Raw genomic sequence first — 16636 nt, forward strand, 5'->3', positions numbered from 1 at the left:
TGTTCTAAAAGGGTAAACCTTGGCTTCAGCTATGTTAAATTTTCAAAAATATTGGTGATATACTAATTTTATATATACTTTATTTATATGTTATATACCAAATTTTATTATTTTTATTTTTTATATTTTTTATTTTATATTTTGATATTTTTTTTAAATTTTATATTTTTTTTGATATTTTTTATTTTATATTTTAAATTTTATTTTTAAAATTTTTTATTTTGTATTTTATGGTAACATGGGGCGGCTTCGCCACTGGGGCGCCTTCGCCAGCACCGATTTTCTTGAGAATTATAACTACTACAGAAATGCCGTTAAAGGGAAAATTGTGAGTTTAACGAAGATCTTTCATCTCCCAAAAATTGGCATTTCTATCAAATATATGATTGCTGATGCACGCGGTTTCATGTTTTTGGGGTATTGCGAAAAATATTCATGGTAGGTATATTTTGTGATATCTTGTATACCTTTTGTGATATCAAAACTATATTTTTTACCGTTAATAGACAACTACTGAAGAATATAAATCCAAATAATTTGCATGATAAAAGTAATTATAAATTTCAATATATTCATATTCTGAACTATGTAGGGGGTGTGGCGGCTACGCCATGATAGGGGTGTTGTGGGTTAATGTGAGAAATATGTCAGGTTTAACTTAAATTGTTTATTCTATTGATATACCATGCTATAATGTGAAGTTGAAATCAAATATTGTGCTAAACCTATATAATTTGGCAAAAATTTCATTTTTATGCCTAAATTCAAGGTACTTACTTCAATAAACGGCTAGAATATGTTTTTTTTTTTGTAAATTTTAGAATCATTTTTGATTATTAAATAGAAAACATGTTCCTTTTATGCATAATGTTGATATTTGGGGAGGAAGTATGGTAAATGCCAGTTTTAAAGTCCGTTGATATATGTCCTATGTCGATGGCGAAGCTACCCCATGGGTGGGGAGGCTTCGCCACTTTTTAGACATTTTTTAAATTCTCAAAAATAATATTTTAAAAACAAAATTATAATCATTTATATATCAAAACTTATAGTCAAGACATGCTAATATTCTTACCAAAAATAATATTTGGAAAAACTTTAATGATGTCGATATGAGAACATTTTGAACAAAAACGTGGCGAAGGCGCCCCATGTTACCATATATATATGTTTATATTTTATGTTTTATATATTGATATTTTTTAATTTTATATTTTGTATTTTTTTTTTATTTCTAAATTTTATTTATTTGTCTTATTTTTTATATATTTCATTTTATATGTTATATTCCAAATTTTATTATTTTTACTTTTTTATATTTTTTATTTTATATTTTAAGTTTTATATTTCGATATTTTTTTATTTTATATTTTAAATTTTATATATTGATATTTTTTATTTTATATTTTAAATCTTATATTTTATATTCTATATTTTATACCTTATTTTTTGTTTTATATTTTAAATATAGGCCCCTTAGTCGAACAATTTAATAAGGATGGTGCGATACTCTTTAAAACTTAAATAATTACCCCTATATCACTCATCTAACATATGGTTTAAATCAAAACCTAGTTGAAAAAGTAGTGTATTCAATAGTCGCCCAGAAACGCCAATCCCCAGAGCCTATTGTTTTTATACTATTGATTCTATTTGTATCGTCATTTCCCATGGGAATTTGTATAGGAACTTTCATTGAGAGCTTTATTCTATTAACGCTTTTGGAGCAGAGATCATACAACAAAATATACGAACGTATATAAGGGGAGTATAAACAATAACCTCACTGACATACCAAACACAATAACAAAATTATCAATAGTTTCAAGGCCAGAGAGTCGTTTTTGTTGTTATCTAAAATGTCAAAACATTCGTCGTTGTTGTTTGCTATTGTTTATCGATAAAACTTCTGGTAGCGAAATTGCTTTGAAGAAGCGTTTTATTTGAATGGCAAAAATTCTTTAGAGGGGGAAATTGTATTCCTTATTGTATTTGGTATTTCCCGGCAAACGTTGTGAATATCTGTGGCCATTGAACCAAATATGAATCATATTTAATTTGATATAAACTACAATTCCTAAAGATATGTTAGTTTTGATTTTGTTTAATCATTAGGGTTGCCTTACGGTGCGTCTACGACCCTTGTTTCGATGTGTTACAATCTTTTGAGCTAAATTTAACTTATAATACCCTCTCACATAGAAGTTAGGGTTATAAGAAACTCTAAACTTGACGCCAAAGTCGATTCTGGTCTACTTTGAGTTAAGTCAATAGACCGAAAAGCCAACTTCTAAGTTGACGACACAAATCGAAGACTTATGCTGAAAACACATCCAACGTTTGAGTAAAGTTTTGTGTTGGGCGTTGACACCAAAGTCCAGCGTTGATCTGTTTGCCGGCATATATTTCAAATGAATTTGAATTTTTCGGCATCATTCCCAACAGTGTAAAAACGGCCAACACGACACAAAACTTTACCCAAACGTTGGATGTGTTTTCAGCTTTAAAGTCGACTTTTGCTTTTGAATATGTATCCCTACCGCTGATAAATGTCCATATGATTGTAATATGTTCATCGTTGTCGGCATTTACAGACACAATAGCCTCTTTTGCTGTTATCTGAGAAATTATGAGTCTCGTGGTTTTCTGTCATATGACTAAGGACATTCACTGCTGTTTATTGTCAACGAAGCGGAGAACAATACGACTATGGGATTATACAAAAATAACAACAATATTTTCTATGGATAAGAATGAAGAAATACGCATGGAATTTCCTCCTTATGGAAGTATAATTAGAATGGAACTTAATTTCAATATTATTTTTACATGTTTGGGTAAATTAGGTCATATGATGTAGAAAATAAGTAAACCCACCCTACAGAGAAAAAGTATCAGTCAGCATTACCAGCAGAAATATAACCTCAGCCTAAATGGGCTAAGAATAGATCCTTAGTTTAAACAATAAATAGAAATTGTTGAAATTTATCCTTGTAATGAGAATCACTTGGACTACCTTCGAAGAAATATTCAAAACAATTCTTGAACAGCCGTTAAACTTAAGCAAAGATTCGAAGTTTTGCGTTTGAGGAAATATTACAATTTGCAGAGGTGGGAGGACCAATATCAGTCACCCCTTCCCTTGAGTAGAGTATGAAAAATATTGTGCTTGACCCACAATTGACAATAATTCACAGCGATGCCTAGCTGGTAATTATGGACCGAAATTGGCACTATCACATGCATAGATCTACCCTTTAATTAGCCAAGTGTTTCGATTTAATATTGCATTTTTCTGCATTAAATTCTATAGTTAAAGATAATTAACTCTTAACCATGACACTATAGTCAAAGTATAATACTCATCACTTTGTGCCCACGACCATGTCCCTGCAGTCACTTTGTGTGTTTTGCTAATTAATTCTCGTACGGAAATTATCTAGATAACAATGTAGGTATGTAGTATGGCTTCTGTTGGAGTAGGTATAATTATTTTCTGTATTATGACATTCTCTTTTGTTCATTCATAACATTGTTTTTCTTCGAGTACAATTCGTGTTAATGATGTGGTGATGGAGGAACTGATACAAAATGACATATTCAAATGTAGGTGCGTATGAAAATCGACTTGAAGTGAACTTGTAACGACCATTTGAAGGTGAATTTGTTGGAAACAAATTGCTGAAGTCTCTAGATCACGGAGATCCTCCTTGACAGATAACTTGATAACAGAAGACCTATTGAGGTCATCTATATACCTCTTAGGGCCTTTATTGACCTTTTGAGGTCTTCTATAGACCTCTTGAAGTTTTCTATAGACTTCTTGAGGGGTTTCAAAAGATAACAGAAGACCTCCTGATTTCTTTTATAGAAACATAAGATTTCTGGGACCCTCTATAGACAACGCAACACTCCTTGAAGACAACAGAAGACCTCTTGAGGTCAGTTAAAGACCCTAAGAGGTATATATTAGGGTATTTTACTAACCTCTTGAAGTTTTCTATAGACCTCTTGAGGGTTTCTATAGACTTCTTAAGACCTTCTATAGATAACAGAAGGTATCGTGTGGCGTTCTATAGATAACGGAAGACCTCTTGAAGTATTTTAGAGACAACAAAAGTCATCTTGAGATTTTCTAAAGACAACATCAAACAACAGAAGACCTCTTAAAGTCTTCCATAGACAACATAAGGTATCTTGAGGTTTTCCATACAAAACAGAAGACATCTTAAGGTCTTCTATAAAGAACAGAAGAACTCCTAGAGTCTTCTGTAGGCAAAAGAAAACCTCTTTAGGTATTCTATAAACAACAGTAGAGTTGGGCAGTCTAGTTCCTGGAGCGGATCGATCTTTCTAGTTCCTTTTGGGAAAAGGAACTAGTTCTTTAATATAGTTCCATAGTTCCAAATAGTTCCGAGAGCGATATAGTTCAATGAATACTTCTCTTTCAGCGTTCTTTCTATTTCCTTCGTTCCAAATAGATCCGAGAGTGAAGTAGTTGAACGAATCTTTCTCTTTCTTTGTGTTTTCATCTTTCGGTGGATGAATTGACATAAAAATAAATTGCAGCGATGTAACGAGGATGTGATTTACGTTTATTTAACAATGTGGCCGCATCTGAATGATGAAGGAACCGAGGGTGAAAGATCGATGTGAGTGTTGAATTAAATAAAAAAAAAAAATAATTATACAAGTGAAAAGAATTATATGCACGGCTGGAACTATATGAACTAATGGAACTATATAAATGAAAGAGCCGGATATAGTTCCAATAGTTCCTTGTTCGGAATAGTTTCTTGGAACTAGTTCGTTCAGGAACTACACAACTCTAAAAAACAGGAGACTTGTTGAGGTCTTCTATAGACAACAGAAGACTTCCTACGGTCTTCTATAGAAAACAGAGGACCTCTTGTGGCCTTCTATAGATAACGAAAGACCTCTTATGGACTTATATAGACAGCAGAAGACCTCTTAAAGACTTCTATACACAGCAGAAAAATTTTGTAGGTCTTCTATAGAAAATTTAAGACCTCTTGAGATCTTCTACAGTAGACCTCCTGAGATCTATAGATAACAAAAGACCTCTTGTGGTCTTCCATAGACAATAATATATTGAGGTATTCCATTGACAATAGAAGACCTCTTGAGGTCTTCCATAGGCAACAAAAAACCCGCTAAAATTTTCTTTAGACAACAGAAGACTTCTTGAGGTGTTCTATAGACAACAGAAGATCTTTTAAAGTCTCCTGCAGAAAACAGTAGAGCTCTTAAAGTATTTCTAGCCAACAGAAAACTTCCCCTTGAGATCTTCTATAGGCAACAGAAGACCTCCTGCGATCTTCCATAGACAATAAAAGACCTCTTGAGGTTTTCCATAAGCATCAGAAGACCTACTGAGATCTTCTAAAGACAACAGAAAAATTCTTGAGGTTTTCAATAGACAGCAGAAGACGTCCTGAGGTCTTCCCTAGCCAACAGACAATTTATTGAGGCCTTCTTTAGATAACGAAAGACCTCTTGAAGTATTCTAAAACAAAAGAAGACCTCTTGTGGTCTTCCATTAACAACAGAAGCTTTCTTGAGGTCTTCTATAGACAACAGAAGACTTCTTAAAGTCTTATATACACAACAGAAAATTTCTTGACGTCTTCTATAGAACATAGAATACCTCTTGAGATCTTCTATAGACCACAGAAGACCTCTTGTGGTCTTCCATAGACAATAGAAACCTCTTGAAATCTTCCATAGACAATAGAAGACTCCGTGAGGTTTCCCATAGGTAATAGAAAACAGACAACAGTAGACCTCTTGAGGTCTTGAGCTCTTCTTGAGATAACAGAAGATAGTTGGGGGCAGACGTAGGGGATGGAAGATACCAAGGAACGGTCCTGACCGGTTTTAACATGGCAAAGCCCAGGATTTATCTTGGTCCCTCTTTCATCTCAAGTGGACACTGACCTCCCCGTGGTGTCACCTGGGGAACTGCCTTTAACACCCGTTAAAGGTAGTGAGCTAACATGTGCCGCGCGTTCACCCATAAGAACGTTAAAAACTTGGGTTTGGGCGTCGGGTTAGTAACCCTCCCCTAGAAAAAAACAGCCTACTATGAAAAAACGAAAGAAAAGAAAAACAAACCCCTCTAAAGTTGACGAACCCCGCAAACGTTTTAAGGACCATGATCTGCGAATCTGCACCTGGAATGTTCGCACTCTTTATAGAGAAGGTGCAGTCTTCGCATTGGCAGACGTACTTGGAAAGTACAAAGCCGATATTACTGCCATACAGGAAATACGATGGACTGGGAAAGATGTCACAACAACACCTAAAGGTGACGCACTGTATTATAGCTGCCATGACACAAAGCATGAGTTTGGTTGCGGTTTTGTAGTTGGTCGGAGGTTAAAACATCTGGTCTCCAGCTTCACCCCAGTGAATGAAAGACTTGCTACAATTCGATTTAAAGCAAAATTCTTCAACATCAGCTTTATCTGCGCTCATGCCCCAACCGAAGACAAGGACGAACAGACCAAAGATATATTCTACGAGAGCTTAGAAGAAACATATGACCGTTGTCCTGCCCATGACATTAAAATTGTTCTAGGCGATTTTAATGCCAAAATTGGAAAGGAGAATATCTTTGGACAAACAGTTGGGAAATTCAGTCTACATAGTGAAACATCAGACAATGGAATGAGGCTGATAGACTTCGCAGCGGCAAAAAACATGGTAGTTAGCAGTACCAGATTTAAGCATCTCGATATTCATAAGGGCACTTGGCTGTCTCCAGACCAAAGAACAATAAATCAAATTGATCACGTTGTGATAGATGGAAGACATTCATCGAGCGTGTTGGATGTACGATCGTTCCGAGGAGCAAACATAGATTCGGACCATTACCTCGTTGCAGCAAAGGTACGTACCCGTCTAAACGTTGCAAATAAAGCACGGACAGACACAACACGAAAGTTGGACATCGCCAAGCTGCAAACACAACAGATAGCCACAGCATATTCCACTCAACTGACCCAATTGCTTAATGATAGCGCTTCTCGTCCCGATAACATATCAGCACAATGGCAAAATATTGCCCACTCCATGCAAACAGCCGCAAAATCAGTACTTGGATACCAGAGACCTCCACCAAAGAATCCGTGGTATGACCAGGAGTGCCGTGCTGCTACCGAAGAAAAAAATGCGGCATATAGGGCTACTTTACAATCAGTAGCAACGCGTAGCGCACGAGAGAGGTATCGGGAGAAAAGGAGAGAGGAGAAACGTCTTTTCCGCAGGAAAAAGAGAGAAATGGAAAAGAGGGAGTGTGAACAAATGGAGATGTACAGGAGACAGAACGAAGTCCGAAAATTCTACCAAAGAGTGAAGCATCAAACTGATGGCTTTGGTACAGGAATATCCTCCTGTAGAGATCAACAAGGTAATTTGGTAACTGATACAGATAGTGTGCTCAGGATATGGAAAGAACATTTTTCCAAACTGTTGGTATCCGATAGCAGTGAAGACGGCGAAGATATCACAGATCCAATCCCAGATGATGGTATTGAATGTATACCGCCCAGCCAAGATGAGGTAAGGACAGCAATAAACCGGCTGAAGAATAATAAGGCGGCAGGAGCAGATGGCCTACCAGCCGAGCTGTTCAAAACCGGAGGCGACACGCTGATAAGGTGTATGCATCAGCTAGTTAGCACCATCTGGCAGGAAGAACGCGTACCCGACGATTGGAACGTGAGCATCCTATGTCCAGTCCACAAGAAGGGTGATAAGACTGTGTGCTCCAATTATAGGGGCATAAGTCTGCTCCCTATTGCATATAAGATAGTATCTGGCATATTGTGTGAGAGACTAAAGCCTGTGGTCAATGAAATTATTGGACCCTATCAGTGCGGCTTTAGACCTGGCAAATCCACCATTGACCAGATATTTACCTTGAGACAAATCCTGGAAAAGACCCAAGAAATGCAGATCGACACCTTCCATCTTTTCGTCGATTATAAAGCAGCATTCGACAGCCCTATACGTTCAAAGGTGTTCCAAGCCATGTCTGATTTTGGTATTCCTGCAAAGCTCATTCGACTTTGTAGAATGACATTAACTGAGACGAGATCCTCAGTTAAAATTGGAAAGAACCTCTCCGAAGAGTTTACTACCAAAAGAGGTTTCAGACAAGGAGACGGCCTGTCGTGTGATCTATTTAACATCCTACTGGAAAAGGTCATACGAGACGCGAAGGTCAAAAGAAATGGAACAATATACACGAACAGCCACATGTTACTGGCTTATGCCGACGACATTGACATCATGGGTCGATCGGTAAAGGAAGTAACTGACACCTTTGCAAAAGTCGAAAGAGAATCTGCTAAAGTTGGTCTGGCAGTAAACGGCGTAAAAACCAAGTTGATGGTATCGACGCGTAATATGTCCATAAACACCGCACCATCTGTGAATGTTGGTACCTATAATTTTGAGGTAGTAAAGGACTTCGTCTACCTCGGCACCGCCATAAACACAACAAATAACATCAGTTGTGAAATACGAAGAAGAATAGTGTTGGCTAACAGATGCTACTTTGGGCTGAGTAAGCAGTTTAGGAATAAAGCCACCTCTCGTCAAACAAAAATAACACTGTACAAAACACTGATACTACCCGTGCTAATGTATGGTTCCGAAGCATGGGTACTTGCTCAAGCAGATAAGGCAGTGCTTTGTGTGTTTGAGAGAAAAATTCTACGAAAGATCTATGGGCCAATCTGTGTTGACGGCGAATATCGGCGTCGTATGAACATCGAGCTGTATCAACTATACAATGACATCAATATAGTTGAACGAATCGAGATACAACGATTGCGATGGCTAGGCCATGTTATAAGAATGAGTGATGATGAACCCGCTAAAAAGGCGTATAAATACGGGCCGCATGGAGGTTCTCGCAGATCTGGAAGGCCAAAGCTTCGTTGGAGCGAACAAGTGAAACGAGATATCACAAAGCTACACATCCCAGATTGGGAAAATACAGCAGCAAACAGAGAGGATTGGAGATTTTTTCTTAGTTCGGCTTATGGAACAAATGTTCTGTAAAAGGCCAGCTAAGTAAGTAAAGTAAGTAAGTTGGGGGCCTTCCATATACTAAAGAACATCTCTCGAGGTCATCCACAAACCACGAAAGATCTCTTGAGATATATTCTGTAGGCGTTTTGAGGTCTACGATAGACAACATAATACCTCTAGCGGTCGTCCATAACAACAGAAGGCGTCTTAAAATCTTTTATAGACAAGAAAGACCTCTTGAGGCTTCTAAAGACAACAGAAGACCTCTTGATACAACGGAAGACTTAATGAGGTCTTTTAAAGACAACAGAAGAGATCTTGAGGTATTCTATGGACAACAGACAGTTTCTTGAGGAATTCTGTAGATAATATAAGACCACTTGAGATCTTCTATAGGCAGCAGAATACCTCCTGGGATCTTCTGTACACAACAGAAGACCTCTTGAGATTTTCTATAGAGAACAAAAGACCTTCACCAAAAGACCGTGGACAACAGAAGACTTATTAACATCTTCTTAAGGCCTTCCGTAGACAACATAAGGTCCCTTAAGATCTTCCATTGATAACAGAAGACCTTTTAAGAAGACCTCTTGAGGTATTCTATAACTAACAGAAGAACTTCTGAGGTCTTCTATAACTAAAGAAGATCTCTTGATGTATCATCTAGACAACAAAAGACCTCTTGTGGTCTGCCACAGACAATAGAAGACTCCGTGACGTCTCCCATAGATAATAGAAAACCTCGCCTACAGATAACAGTAGACCTCTTGAGGTCTTCTATAGATAACGAATGACCCCTCGAAGTATTCTGGAAACAAAAGAAGATCTCTTGACAATGGAAGACTTCCTATAGTCTTTTATAGACAACAGGGGACATCTTGAGGCCATATATATAACGGAAGACCTCTAAGGACTTCTATCGACAATATAACCACCTGAGGTCTTCCATAAGCAAAAGAAAACCAGCTGAGATCTTCTTCTTGAAGTATTCTAAGAGATCTTCTATAACTAACAAAAGACCTCTTGAGATCTTCTAAAACTCACAGGAAATATCTTTAGGACTTCTGCAACTAACATAAGACCTCTTGAGGTCTTCTACAGACATCAGGAGACTTCTTGAGGTCTTCCAAAAACAACAGAAGACTTCTTGAGCGTTCCATCATAAACAACAGAAGACCTTTTGAGGTCAGGAGACCTCTTGACTATAACAGAAGACCTCATAGGGTTCTATAGACAATGGAAAATCTCTTAAAGTCTTCTATAGACAACCGAAGACCTCCTGAGATCTTCTATAGACAACATAAGATCTCTTGAGACCTTTTATAGATAACAAAGAACCTCTTGAAGACTTCTGAAGACAACGGAAAATCGCTTGTTGTTTTCCATAGAAAACAGACGGTCTTATAAGAGCTTCTATAGAAAACAGAAGACATGTTTAGGGTCCCATGAACAATAGAAGACTTCTTGAGACCTTCTATAGACAACAAAAGACCTCTTGAGGTCGTCCATAGAAACATAATACCTCCTGAGATCGTCTATAGGCAAAAGAAGACCTTTTGAAGTCTTCCATAGACAACAGAATACCTCCTGAGACAACAAAAGTCTTCTTTAGGAGGGGTGTAAGAGTCAGCTACGCGAACCCAACTTTCTTAAAATTGCAAGATTTCGCGGCTTAACTCTAGTGTAGTAAAAACTCTCCGATTTTTCTGAAATTTTTTCCAGAGGTAGACATTTTTTCGTTGATCACGGAAATGTTTAATTTTCTTGGGGGACGGACCCAATTACCCGGTTATTGGACCCGAAAGTCCGGGTAAGAAACCCGGGTTAGACCCGGCTCTACTGAACCGATTGCTGCAAAATGGGAAAGCTTATGGAAATACCTATCCAACAAGTGGTCATATGATTATTTTCAGGTGGTCAGGTGATATAACCCAAAAACTGATTTTTGGACCCGGATTTTTCCTTAAAACCCTCAAAAAGTCGAAAATGGGTCCATTATGGGCGCCCGCTTAATGTATGTCAGATTATAGCTCGCACTTTAACCTTTCCAAAATGGCGCTATATGTTGTAATATCTTCTCTGGATCCATAGATATGGCTCTTAGAATCTTCAGACTTTCGGGTCCAATAACTGGGTAACCGGGTCCGTCCTCCAAAAAAATTATACATTTCCGTGATCAGCGCAACAATATCTACCTCTGGAAAAAATTTCGGAGTGTTTTTACTAAAATAGAGTTGTTCCGATTTCGCTTAAGACTTTCTCCTAAGGGAAGAGGCAAAGGTACTCTTCATAAGCTTTAAAACTATCCTTACATACCGATATTTCTGGAAATATGGGCATCCGATTGGAAAGTTAAATAAAGTTGTGATCATCATAGCAAGAAATACATATGCTACAATTTCCGTATCATTGGCAGGGGGGGAATTTGGCGCAGAAGGCTTAAGATGAGTTGAAGCATTAAGTTCGGATCGGGACCAATTTTTTTCCACAGGTAGGTCTTGTTACCCTGATCACAAATATATATAACATTTATTGCGGCAGTTCATACTTCCCGAGATATGGGCCTCCGAAGTTCCGAAAATTCCCTTATTAAATGTCGGCTACTTAGAGAAAAATTTTAATTTAAAAGAAAATGTTGTTCCCTTTCCCTAGATTGGCTCCTGTCCATAGGAGAAAGTCTTAAATCCCCTGCCGAAGGCCGTCTATATAGGAAAAAGTATAATTTTATCCGAGCTTAATGCTTCAACTCAACTTGCTCCAAGGGGTGTCCCAAAAAGACCCTTGTTTGGAATTTGGCGCAGAATTCTGACCCAATTTTTTTGAGAATTGTTCCTCTTCACACCTTTGAACCACTGTACATAATGCAATGTAATGATATGGCTAACAAAAACAAACATTCACACAAACTCACTCATCTTTGTTTTGGTAAGAAGAGACAAGACGTCGTACCCCAAGCAAAACAAGTTCAAAGACCTTCAACAGCCGTGGTATGACTCCAATTAGATTGTCTTTTGAATGCCGGTCCGATGTGGACAGCGGATTTGTGTGTGAGTGTGTCAAAAAGAACAATTGTGGCTTAAATAAATCCAAAAAAAGTAAAAAAAATAACAACAAAAGTTGACTGACCACAGCATGAACAAAAGACAACAGAAAAAAAAACGCGGACGTAAAACAATGAAACAACGAAAAAACTGCTAAATAAAGCTTTAATTTTGTTTTAAATTTAAATCGAATGATACAATTTTTTGGTTTTCTTGTTGTAATTTTCTTTTCACTTCACCTTTTATTTAAGCGTCATCTGTTATGGATTTTATTCGAAATTCATTCTATTTTCTCCTCTAACTTCTCTGGTGGTCTCTTGAATGCCCTTTTGTTGGTTTGACACATGAGAAAAAAATCAATCACAAAACACCGTTATTAATGCACTCAACTAATTTGCCACAACACCTTTGAAAAGTTGTCACACTTTTTAGCAAAAACAACACTCGATAATGACGATGATTACCATTGCGACTCTCAATTATGAATTTTCTACTCTCTCGGGGTTTGTTGTTGTTTCTGTGTTTCTTTTATTAAATGTTAAGCCCTTTCAGCAGCGTTGCCAGTATTTTTTAGACTCTTTTCCCCAACTTGTCCAAAACTTTTCCCCAAAATTCCCCAGATTTTATTGAATTTCCTCAAAAAAATCCCCAAAAATTTTTTAACAAATAATTACAAAAAAGCAAATATAGTTTTATTTTACTATTGAAATTCATATCATTAAACTTGTAAAATATTCTATACACTTATATATGAATTAAATTAACGATATTGAAAACTTCACTTTCAAGTGATTCAGAATCATTAGTCTCAATGGATTTATATAAATTTGTATAATGGAAGAGTTGTAACATTTCTTTACGTGGGTCAAAATTTCTACAAAAAATGGAGTTGTTAGAAAATTGATTATTTATTCTAGTAACTCGTACTGCATTTTATTTCTGAATATGGTTCAAAATAGAAGACTCTTTCTACTTAAGAATTACTTGTTGAAACGGAAAGCATATTTAATACCATCTCCAATTTACGAATGATAACTTTCTCCATTGCGATTCGTAAACAATCGTAGATATTTTTGTGTTGACAACTGGTTCTAAAAAGGTTCGTATAGAGATAAAATTGTGTTGACCCAATGAATTGCTGCAAATATTGGGGTAAAATTGCTTGTAAGTTTAAAAATTGCATATTTGTAGGCATCTGTTTCAGCATATATATTAACAGCGTTTAAGATATTCGGCACTGGTCTTTTTAACTTTAATAATTGTTTACTCAAAAAAAGTACACGTCAAAATTAAAGCCTAGGTCTTTTTCAATCGATTCCACAATTTTTTCAATATCTTAATTTTTTTATAAATGGTTTCAATGTTCGAGTGCACAGGGAAAATGCATATTAGCAGTGTGCATCGGTTTGAAAAATTAGATTAAGGCCCGTTCTTACATCTTTTCTTTAAAATCCCTTTTTGTTATACCTTACTTTTAGAAAAATAAGGAATAAAGTTCGCATTACCAGGGATTTGTTATTACACCTTCCATTCCATTTCAAGCAAAACAGTCTGTATACATCAAATTTACTCAAATCGGATTGGTTGATTCAATTTGCTCTCAAATGTTTCTTGTTTTGGGCGCACTTTAAATTTTAAAAGGAACACAAAGGAATAAAAAGCGGGTTATCTGTCCGATATCAGCCAACATTCAACAACAAAAAGGACATAATAATGGGCCTTAGCATATTCATCTCTTTTATAATTGGAGCCATGAATGTTAAATAAAGCCCAGCAAAATTTGACGGAAGGGGTTCTTTGAGATGACGTGATTTCATGTCATCTTTTGCATTGGTTCAAAGGAAGTCGTGGAAGATCCGATCTTTTCATTAGGATTTGAACCAATGCAAAGGAAGTCGTGAAAGATCCGATCTTTTCATCAGCATTTGTACCCATTCCATCGATCCAATAGAGATGATGTTTGTGTTTTTATTTACACACCTGTTTATTTTCATTTTGGTATGTTCCAGTACTGCAAAAATCTACTAATTTTTACTATTTTTTCCGATAACATAAAGGAAAAATTATTACCGTAGTAAAAATAAGTAGATTCTTGCAGTTTCTGGAACAGACCAAAGTTGTTAGAACTGTCGTCGTGATGTTGTCTTACATTTCCTGCATATCAAACAACTAAAACTTCTAAACAATTGGTATTATATGAAGTCCCAACCATCGAGCTAAAAATAAAATCGGACTGCACACATTGCTATTTTAAAAGTTCCCTTGTCTGTTCTAAATCTGACATAGAATGAAATCAATCAAATCTCGCTTCTTGGAATTTGAAAAAAAGTCCGAAACGAAAAGGAACAAGAATCTGAAAATAAAGAAGAAACTACTTTTGGAAAGAAACAATTAAAAATAAATTAATTAAGCATAAATGGTATTTTCCATAAAAAGTCTCTCCTCCCCGTTCGTTACATTTTGTTCTTAGAGATCCCTAAAGCAAGCCGGGTTGTAGATCCCTACATATTTCCGTCACTAAACAAAAGAGTATAAATTACCAAAATGTTGTTATAAAATAACAAAATTATAAAATAAAAGTAATTTACGAAATAAAAATACTTAAAGGAGTGCATTTGGAGTCCATGTCGAAATCTGAACTGGTGATGGGAAGATAATTGAAAAAACCTTTTGTAAGACGAAAGAATATCAGTTGTAGAGAACGGAGGAAGTAATCTTTTGCGTTGCAGCGGTGGTGATTACATTGCAATTTTGGATGTAAACTTTTGAAAAACTAAACTGATAAATTAATTGTAGTTATTTCATGAATTCGTTTGAATTAATAAAGAGTTTTGTTTTTCATGAAAATCATATTTCAATACAGCATTTCCATTTTCCAAACAATACATGCAAATTTCATGCCAAGGGGTTGGTGAAAATGACATGCCAAAGCATTGGTTAAAATGACATGTCAAAGCATGGGTGAAAATGACGTGTCAACGCATTGGTCAAAATGACATGCTTAGGATCCAGAAAAGAACGTCATCTTTTGGGGTCCACGCTCATATAAAATTCATCGATGAAGATGCTAAAAGATGACATGATAGATCACTTGCACCCATGATTGAATGTCATCTTTGGCATCGAACATTTTGCTGGGAAGTTTAATTTCATCATTGCCCATCAATCCAGAAATCATTTCTGCAGTTAAGTCCCCTTCAGCAGTAGAAATGATGGAAAATGTTATTTCAATTCAACCCACTGTTCTATACGCTGTCTGTCGTCGAACCGCATGATAACACTTCAAATCTGTCATAAATTATTACAGCTGCGACCAGCTAGTATATGATGTATGTTATTTGTGCGTCACGCGTGCGCTACTACTATTCAGGTACTGAAATTAAAAAAAGATAAGATAATCTGAAGTAATTAGTTAAAAAAAGAAATTCCCCAAAAATCCCCAAATATTTTTCAGATTTCCTCAACATTTTCCCAATTCCCCAAGTCGAAATTTTTTTCCCCATTTCAAATAAAATTTCCCCAATTTGGGGAAAAATCCCCAATACTGACAACGCTGCCTTTCAGGAAAACGAAAACAAACGGAATTGGCGGAAAATAAAAACAACGAATATGCTACCTTCGATTTACATTTCACGTTTTGGCGAATAATTTTTAGCAATAAAAATATGCAAACAATACACACACACTGTTACACGGAAACCAAATCACGAATTATTCTTTATTATATTATTTTTTGATTTGGCAAAACTTCCACTATGACGTCCGGTCGCAAGTGTCTCAAATTAACAACTAAACTTTTTCCTTGTATAACGTAATATGACTCTCAGTCAGTCTCGGAACACACTCCGTCTGTCGGTCTGGTCTCTGCCATCGGCTACTGTGGCTTAGTTTGTTTGTGTTTTGTTTTCTTATAAAAGTAAAAGCACCAAACCCAACCAGCAGCTACAACAATAACAAGTCACGAAGAATAATTTAAAACGAAACCTTCCTCCTTCTCAAGCCACGCCAGAGCAACTGAGATTAGTTGGTCGCTGTTGTTTTGGTGGGTCTTTTACATGGACCAAACAAACACCCAACATAATATGGTGTGAAAGGAAAACCACCATAACAAACAATTAGCCATGTTAGCTTTTGTATTCCTTTTCCTTTTTGTCTCTCCCACCGACCGTTTTCGTCATTCGCAATAACAAAAGCAATGGACTCATATGGATTCCTTGCTCTCATTTCCTTTTAGCAATGTTTTGCATATCATCCATTCCAAAGGACACTGATGGGCAGAAATGCTCTGCCTCACACACAAAAGTGTAAAAAATACATGAGTCTCTCGCAATTTGCCCATCAGTGCCAAAGGATTACATCAACTCTCTAATGCAAGAGAGCATTAAGAGAGAGAGACAGGTAAACTGAAACAGAAATAGAAATGCACTGCAGAGGTACAATAACTGTCAAAATTATAGCACAATTTTGAATTCTGTTGTCTGTGAAAGACCCGCAGAGTCCTTTTGACTATAGAAAACCTTAAGATGTCTTCT

General features: G+C 36.3%; 1 protein-coding gene across 22 annotated transcripts in view; it reads right to left on the reverse strand.

Annotated features, from left to right (window-relative positions):
* Rab32 (RAS oncogene family member Rab32) overlaps positions 1-16119 on the reverse strand; it is an 82758-nt gene extending 66639 nt beyond the window's left edge. For 2 of the 22 annotated variants that reach the window (XM_073992505.1, XM_073992491.1), the window contains exons 1-2: positions 15662-15972; positions 12344-12649 (exon numbers count right to left, since the gene is read on the reverse strand). The gene's annotated coding sequence lies outside the window, so the exon portion shown is untranslated. Of the gene's footprint in view, positions 1-11974; positions 12139-12338; positions 12650-15661 lie in introns of all 22 variants that reach the window. The other 20 variants (XM_073992495.1, XM_073992503.1, XM_073992488.1 and 17 more) reach the window with 20 other exon arrangements.
* Between the last annotated feature and the right edge of the window lie 517 nt (positions 16120-16636).

Source organism: Musca autumnalis, unplaced genomic scaffold (assembly GCF_047663935.1).
Source record: "Musca autumnalis isolate F117 unplaced genomic scaffold, ASM4766393v1 scaffold_5, whole genome shotgun sequence".
Classification (NCBI taxonomy): Eukaryota; Metazoa; Arthropoda; class Insecta; order Diptera; family Muscidae; genus Musca; species Musca autumnalis.